General features: G+C 48.4%; 1 pseudogene; it reads right to left on the bottom strand.

Moving 5' to 3' along the window:
* Positions 1-7,578, bottom strand: part of LOC119317584 — an 11,559-nt pseudogene extending 3,981 nt beyond the window's left edge.
* Between the last annotated feature and the right edge of the window lie 1,404 nt (positions 7,579-8,982).

Raw genomic sequence — 8,982 nt, forward strand, 5'->3', positions numbered from 1 at the left:
GAGGGCGGGCTGCGGGTGGTTTTCACTGGGCCCGGGGTGTCAGATGCCTATGTGGTGGCTGTCCAAACATTCGCAAACCTTCCCTAGCTTTGCTTCTGGTTTGCGAAAATTCAAACGTGCAGACCTGTCTGTTGATGTTTGATGCATGACATTGGATGGCACAGAATGTCCAAACCACGTGGCTCGAATAGTTTAGCTGTGTTTCGTTGGATGGGCATTGAAGATGCCCTAACTGTGTTAACTCGTTACTTCCCTGGTGCGAGGACTATGGGAGGTGCTCATCAGACTGGCGCATTTGCATTGCACCGAACGCGAGGAACAAACAAAGATGCCGGTATGGCAACATCAAGGGAACACCGGACGTTGCACCTGGGCATCATCATAGATTCATAGGACGAAGAAGACACATCCAACCATGATCGGCATCAGTCCGCCCATCCATCCACCGATTGGACGGCCATAACTGGGATGGGCGTCGACCGTCGAGTGCGGAATGATCGGGCGCGCCATGGGCATTATCGGCGCTGATTCAGCGAAAAGCGAACGTTCAGGAAAGGACCGAGACGGGACGAAACCCAAAAGTTGAGAGCCACCAGTAGTCCATACATGCATGCACGTACCAGGTCAGGTTCCCTGCACCGGGGTCGGGGTCCGACAGCAAACGATCTCCGGAATGATGGATCACACCCGACCCGTGCTCCGCTAAGCCAGCCCGAGCCAATCATGGCGGCTGAAACCGGCATGATTGCGAGCTTAGTCCGTCTTTCTTTTTCTTTCTGCTTTGCCCGGTGAACGACCGATCATGCATGGTGACATAAAAGGGAGCAGATCTGCGGTCCTTCGAGCACCGCCCGCGGACGGGTCCGGAGCACCTGGACGCCCAGCAATTGGCACAAGCAAAGGCGATTGCATGATTGCATATCTGCATTTCTGCGTGATGGTGATGCCGGCCACATTTCTTGATCGAGTGCGGCACGACGGCTCCAGCTGACGACATGGCAACTTGTGTGTGTGTATGTGTGTATCATTGAACATCACTGATAATTTCAGCAAAGAAAAAAAAACACCGATAAAGTTCCACTTTTTTAAAAAAGAAGGATGACCCCACCCTCTGCATCTCGACACCAAAGCCTAACATCTAAAGTCGGAACCAAGCCTCATACCGGGTCTGGGCACACACACCGGTCCGGCGCACTCTCAGAGGCCGTCGCTGCCGTCTTCCACCGATCCATCTTCAGAGCACGTACTAATGCATCGACTTTGTCAGGCCTGCCGTCGACACCATCACGGCGCCGGACAACGCCATCATCTTGCGCTCGTCCATCAGCACGCGTCCACCACCGAGCCCCCGCTGCTTCATGCCGCCAGGAGACACCGTTCTCGACGTGCCGGATGCCGCGCCGCTCCTCCTTCGCGAACACCACCTGTCACCACTGGTCTCATCGCCACCGAAGACATGGCCAAAGATCAAGAGGACCGAGCCGCCTCCAGGAACCACCCGAGCTCTCTGCACCACAAGCTCCAACCCACCGCCCAAGACGACACCACCAAGGTGGAAACGAACGTTGTTGCGCCACCGCCGCCCAATCCCAAGGATTTGGGGTTTTCACCAAGGCAAGGTGGAAGAAGGGACTAGAGGAGACGTACCTCAACATCGCTTCAAAGGGGGGATCCGCAGTGGCGGAGACAGGGGACCAGCAGGGGCCTGGCCCCCCCCTAACATCACTGATTTGTTGCCAATTGAAGATGAACAGTGTACAATTTAGAAGAAAATACATGCATTAGTGTAGCTTGGCCCATGTAATCAAAAGTTTGTGTCATTTGGCCCCCGTAATCTTTAATTCCTGGCTCCATCACTGGGGATCCGGCGCCCGCAGCACCACAGATGTCGATGTCGTGTCCGCCGCCGACGACCAAGGGTTTCCTCTGTACAACCAGTCCAACTCCCACCACGCTAATCGCTAGATCCCATGAAGAGGAACTCGCGGAGGATCGAACCAGCCGGTGGAATGGGCAGCAAGCATCAAGTGGCCGTCTTCGGATCTGGCCATGGGGAAGAACGGGGTATCCCACACCATGACCACCTCCTCTGTGCCCTCGCTGCCCATGCAGCAAGGGCCACAGCCAGCCGCCCTGCGGGCGCCTCCCGCCGCAAGAAGGACGTCACCCTCATCGTCGAAGCCGCTGCCTCGGAGCCGACCTATCGTCACCATCAGGAGCGAATAGGGTAGATCCTCGCCGCCCTCTTCACCAGCGGCTACACGGCAAGCCGACGGCCCCCTCCGGAGGCGACGAGGGAGATGGGGAGGAGGGGAAGGGACAGCGGCGGCTAGGGTTGGGAGCCGCCCGTGTCGCTCTGCAGAGCGACGCAGGGGCCTGATGGTTTTGGAGTCGATGATAAAGTTCCATTTAGAATTACTAATCCTATCCCAAGGCATGGGAGGGAACTCTTTTCTTGCAATAATAGGATGAGCCACTTGCCCTGGTTTGTTGAGATAAGATGAGTAAAATCTTCATTCATTTGGGGCTCTCCAGCTACTGTGGAACAGTAGGGTACACACTACACACAGAGAGGCAAACTTTTTGCCACACAAGACATGGATGGAACTATACCAGCTGTCTTTCTTTACTTCTCATACACACATCTACAATCAGCAAGACTGACAAATCTGCTAACCAATATATACTGAAAGACTCGAGGATGATAAAGAACATCTCACCAAGCATTTCATTTGGGCAATACAACTGCTACCATCTATCCATGCCAAGAACCAAAAAAAGAACGGTTAGTGTTGTATACTGCTAACATGTACAGGGCCTACAACCTCGGTCCTCAGAACAGCGTCAGGGACCGAGGTTTCGAGAAAATGTTGAGCTTCCTCTGGAAAAAACCAGATGACTTCGACGCTGGCCGCCTGTGAATCGGGCTCTCGGTGGGAGGATCCTCTATCACGTCGGCGGCGGCCGCCACTTCTTGGGAACAGGAGTTGTTGAGCTCGCTTTGCCTCATGTCCCTCAGAAGATTCAGTAGCTTGAACGAGCAGCTCTTCGCTTCATCGATCCCGTTCACCGACAGGTCCACGAGGGCGGGGATTACGCCCTCCTTCATCACCTGGGAACAATCCTCCACGCTACGGGAACATATTGCCAGAAGGATTATCACCGCAAGTTCTCGTTCTTTAGGGCTTCCTGTGTCTAGATACTCTGCAATGGAACCAAGACATCGGTCTGTTCTGGTAATAAGCACCATAGCTTCTTCCATGTCGCATAAGTTCCGCAAAATCTCCAAACAGCACTCGACGAAGCTTCCTTCTGCCAAAATGGGAACCAGCTTTGAGATTATTCCCAGTGAAATCAGCTCTGACTTCACATCAGCATCGGATGAAAGATCACAGATAATCTTCAAGGGAAGCTCAAGGCCCTCGATATCTTCAGGTGCCAATATGGCCAAAACTGGAGGAGTGACAACAGAGGCCATCTGACGGGATTGCTGATGACTCAGGTGTTGAATCAGTTCATGGAGTACCAACAAAGCTTCAGTTTTTAGCTCCGAACCGAGGAAGGACGTGATAAGACGGAATGCTTCTTCATCCATGGATGGAATCTTAGCCCTGCAACTCAAACAATAGTGTCTTTGAGAATGCTATCACAAGGCCTGAGATACGCACAAAACTAGTAGAATAGATAGATAAATGTAGTATTGCCTGAACCCCAATCTAAATTAATGAAAGGGTGATGTGGATTAGTCAGAGAAGATTGATTCTCTTACCTGCTGTTGGAAAGGAAATTAAGAAAAAAATGTAATCCAGCTTGTTGAGCTTTCATACTGTAGCTGCTGCTATCATTTCTCAAGAATTCGAGGAATGCTTCTACAAATCCATGGGACGCCATAGCCCAGGAAACATCATCGTCATCGTGAAGAATGTTCTTCAGATCTTTAATGGAGCTTCCTTGTATTTCTAATGGGAGCTTGGACAGCTCGCAGAAGAACGTCAGGAACATGCCCTGGTTGAAGTTGTGGAATGACAGATGCTTCTGATAGTCTGCACTCCAAGAGAACTGAGAAAAACTATCCTTCGGCTCCTCCATATCTTTCACATGGGAGGAATCTGAGACATAACTGGCATCAGAAAATGCGACAGATGAACTGCTGTGGTCAATCACAAAATTCCTGCCATTCCCAGCAATCAGAGGCACTGACACATTGTGCAAACTTGACATAGAGTGACCATGCAATTGCTCTGCCAAATAACTGTAGGAATCTTTGCTTGGAAGGAAATCTGAGATTGTGAAACCATGCTCTCTGCACCAATTGCAAATGAGATCCCTCATGCAAGTATTAGGAATCATCGCAAAGTTTTCTAGCTTTTTTTGTGTCTTGGGACAAGTGTTGTATCCCTCACTGAACCATTTCTCAATATATTCTCTTTCATAAGTCTGTCCAGATGTTATTATCACAGGATCATGCATTAGCTTTGTTGATATTGGGCAACAGAACTCTGTAGGTGGTGTGGTTTCTCCAGACATACTACTCTGATACTCATATCCCTGGAAGTATGTTGGCTTGTCGCACTTTTCAGGAGTACTGGCATCGCTTGCAAGACTTAAGCTTGGACTCAAAGACTTGCTTTCAGATTGTAAATTTTCATTCCGCTCACCAGTGTCTGGTTTGACGTTCTTTCCATACTTTGTAACAAGATGTAGGAGAAACTTAAGAACCTGCTCCTTTTTTGCATCAGTACCAGTAATCTTATCGAGCAGTTTCCTGATCGCTCTTCTTTCAATTAAGATAGCTTTAGGAGATGTCAGGTTTAACTTTGAAGCTGCCTGCATGAATGTCTGAAGTAGAAGTTCTTCAGTTGCATCAGATTGCCGAAGCATCTCTAAAATTGATTTGCCAGCCTCTTGTTCCAGTGGATCAACAGAAAATTTTACATCTCGGAGATCATTGTGGACCTCAGCAATCTGTGTTACAAGCGAAGTATACACAATCAATCAAAGCAAAAATACAGTGAAGATGCTGTCATAAGAGTGCCTGAGATTGTGATAAGCAATACCAATAGGGACTATGGATATCCACTAATCCTATACATTTCCCACAACCAATCAATCAAAGCAAAAATAATAGTGAAGATGCTACCATAAGAACGCCTGAAATTGCATGATAAGCAACACTGAGAGGGATTATGCTATATTTATCCTAGCATGAATTGAGTTGATGACAAAATAAAAGAGTAAAACATCATAATAAATCAACTAACCTGATTAGCTAATACTGTTGGGACCATATTCTGAATCAGGAAGAGACTCCGTTTAAGTGCGTCTCTGACCCTTTCACACCGTAATAAAATCGCCTCTCCAGTAATTGCCTGAAACATAAATATCCAAAATCATCAAATAATCCTTCCAAAAGCACCAAATAATCACAACAAAGGATCCAAGAATCAATAATAAATTTAGGATGTTAGAATCTTGAGTTTCCCATCAACACAGGAATAACATACCAAGTAGAGTTTACTACATTCGATGCAGTGCTGAGTTATGAGTCTTCCTTTCTCAACTATATGGTATAAGTTGCACAATTCCTGTATTCCTGCTCTACATCCTGGCCGAGCTGCCTCAATTGATGGAAGAATAGAGGAGATTTTATCTAGCATCATAGTCAGCTCACTGCACAATGAGCTGTGAACCTAACAAAAGCAAAACAATTCATATAAATGCATACACAGAGATTTAGGTACACGAAGATGAAACTGAAAGAACAATGAATGTCACCCTCACATGACTTCTATGACATAAAAAAAAACAGCATGATTTCCCCGCCATATGCGAGAGGGTTTCATCTTGCATAATAAAGGCATATAACCAAATGCCCCATGCCTGAATGAAAAGTAGAATGGTTGCAAAAATGGAGAGGTAATTCAGTATTCCACCTTTGGACAAGAGTTACGCCGTGATAAACCCGTGTTCGCCATCGACAAAGAGTGACCGCCAATCTTAATCTTAAGGGCCTTGAACTGTCCAACACAGAAGATAACAATGTCAGGAAAATGCTGTGAATCAAGTCATGGAAATTCAACCATATCATGACGCTGAAGAATGATAAGTTGTTAAGATAAAATAAAATTCAATATGTGCTTGTGATGTATGCAATTTACCAAAGCTATCAAACGAAACAATAGTCCAGTCAATGCAGATGTCAAATCTATATGGTATGGTGGTGGATTGCTGCATCAAAGGAACATTTTTCACCATGCATTTTTTTTTCTGAATACTTTGTCCTTATCAGAATTAGATAATTCAGTAAGTGTTTATCACAACAACTTTATAGTAGCTATCCATTTTCATAACTATGCAGGGTGCGTGTGCTATGGTCAAAACTATCAAAGCAAACTCCCCTTACACTTCGCATGTCATCAGGGTACCAAGACATGTCATCAGTAACAGACAGGATATGCCCTAGCCCAACTCCCAGTGTCCCAGCCTAGCCAATAAAAAAGTCAACTGATTGGTCAAAATACGGCTTGAACAACCACCATTATTGAAAGTCAACAGATTGGTCCGCAGCCGGTCTTTTTTGTTCCTTCAACAACCATGCAATAAAATAAGAACGAACCAAGTTGATTCTAGGCCAGTAGACCGTTTCACCCCTCCGCCTTACACAATTGGTTGAAGAAATCAAATCACGGGATAAGAGCAGGAATAAACAAACAAGACATAGTCTGAATTTCAAAGGGTGCCGATGGGTGCGTACATGACAAACTACCAGTCGTATCTATCAGCTAAGCAAACATACTTGTTGCAACTGCTAAAGCTTGCCGCAAGAATGGGGAAAGGAGAATGGAGTTTTGCAAGAATCCATTGATCAGTTGGTCTAGTATTGTACTAGTATCAAGTATCAATATCGACCCAACCCGCATGAGGCACGGACCCCAACCTCCCCGGCCATTAGCGCAAAGTGGAAAGCAGTGGAAGGGGAAGAGCAACATAAAAAATTAGCCCCTTTGGGTGAAAAGGAGTGGACCTAAACGGTGCAAACAAAAAGAAACTGATAAAAAGGATCGAGTGTTGTGTTCCCGGGGATGGAAGAACAGGACAGGACCAGCCGACGATTACTAACTCGATCAAAAAGTGATTATTGTTCGTGGAAATGGCACCAAATCCCTCCGGATCATTAACCAGAGAGATACACACACAAGGGGCTACAATCAATCAAGCATCAGCATAGCAGCATAACCAGATGGAATGGAATCAGGCTGGAAGGCAGACGAGGCAACCAACCTGCTCGCGCGGGAAGAACGAGAAAGCAAAGAACCTCCTCCTCCTCCTCCTCGTTGCTGTTGCCCCTCGACAGGGGAACAGAGGGGATTGATGCTTGATAGAAGAGAACCCTGCTGCCTCCTGCAACCACAGAGGCGAGCGGAACGAATCAACCGGACGTCCTCCCTCGCGAGGCCGCAACAAGCGGAGCAAGAGCGACAGAGGGTCGTGGAGCGGGGGCGGGAGAGGGGGAGGGATCGAATCAAACCAACCTCCGCAGCGCAAGAACGGCGACCCTCCGGCGGCTCACCGAGCCATGGAAGAAGGGTGGATGGACGGATGGATGGGTCCTTGGATTTCGATGCCGCGAGGGGGTGGGGTTGGAGGATGGAAGGGTGTGGGCTATGGAGTACGGAGGTGTCTGTTCCCTGGTGTATAGAGGGAGGGAGACGGATAAAGGCGGCGCGGGGTGGGGCGGGGTGGGGTGGGGGAGGAGGATGGGGGAAGGGGGCGGCGAGACAGAGAGAGCGAGGGAGAAAGGAATAGTGGAAATGATGGGCACACCACCACCACCCCCACCACCTGCACGCACCCATAGCGCGCGCACCAGGCGGTACAATATTCCTCCTCTCACCCGGTCCCGCGCTCGGGCTCGTGCCGGTTTTTTCCACCATGACCCGCGCGCTGCCCCTGCTTTTCCATCGAAAAAAGTCCATTTTAAATCTTGATCTTGTAGAGATTCGGCGAATCAAACCCCAACCTTCAAATCCCCGTCGTTCGCACCCTGAACTGACTAATCCCGGTTTAAATTGAACCTGACAGTGGTTTTAGGCTAGAAAACGCTGACGTGGCAAGGATTAAGCAGGGTTGCTTTTCTGACTGGTGGGCCAAGCACAGTGCCGTGGCTTTCTAGCTTTAAGTGTGCGCGTGGTCGAACAGAAGGGCGCGGTGGCGATTCGGGGTTAGGGTTCTTCATAGCTGGGCGGCGGCGGTGATTCGCAAAGCTGGTCGGCGATCCACGGCGACGGTGATGTCGTGGGGTTCTTCTGCTCCCGGATTCCGTCGAGCCAGCGGAAGGAGGGAGTCGGAAAGTAGGTCGCCGGTGCGGTACAGGAAGGATGCAATGGCATACGAGCCGCCCAAGCTCTGCCATTGCAATCCGCGACTGAAGGCACCCAGATGGATCTCCTGGAGCCGTCAAAATCCTGGCAGGAGGAACTACGCTTGCGTGAATGCACTGGTGAGGATTGTTTGTTCGATTTTCTTTTCATTTCTACCCCTCTGCTCCAGACTTCTCTGAATTTTTATTTTGGACAAATGGGCAGAGTGGTGGTTGTGGCTATGTTGAATGGCATGATGATCCACTCCCACAGTTCTTCAGTGAGTTGATTGGTGATTTGCGTGATGAAGTCTGGAGATTGAAGGGTCAAGCAATTGGGCATCGGTCTGAAGATGCAAATGCAGTTTCCCCAATGTTTGAAGATCAATCTGAAAGAGAAGGCATGATGCTTTTGTCCCTGCAAGCACAACTGAAAGAGAAGAATGCAGAGATAGATGCACTGAAGATCAAATATATGAATGTGGTGTTTGTTTTCATGGTGTTTGTGCTAGGTTTAGTGGTAGGGAAAATGGTACTGAACTGAGTTGTTCAGTTAGTAGTTCTCTGGCAATGCTGCCTTTTGTGTTGAAATGATGCAAACATGTCCTTTTGCTCTGAAATTT

This window comes from Triticum dicoccoides, chromosome 6A (genome assembly GCF_002162155.2).
Source record: "Triticum dicoccoides isolate Atlit2015 ecotype Zavitan chromosome 6A, WEW_v2.0, whole genome shotgun sequence".
NCBI classification, from domain to species: domain Eukaryota; kingdom Viridiplantae; phylum Streptophyta; class Magnoliopsida; order Poales; family Poaceae; genus Triticum; species Triticum dicoccoides.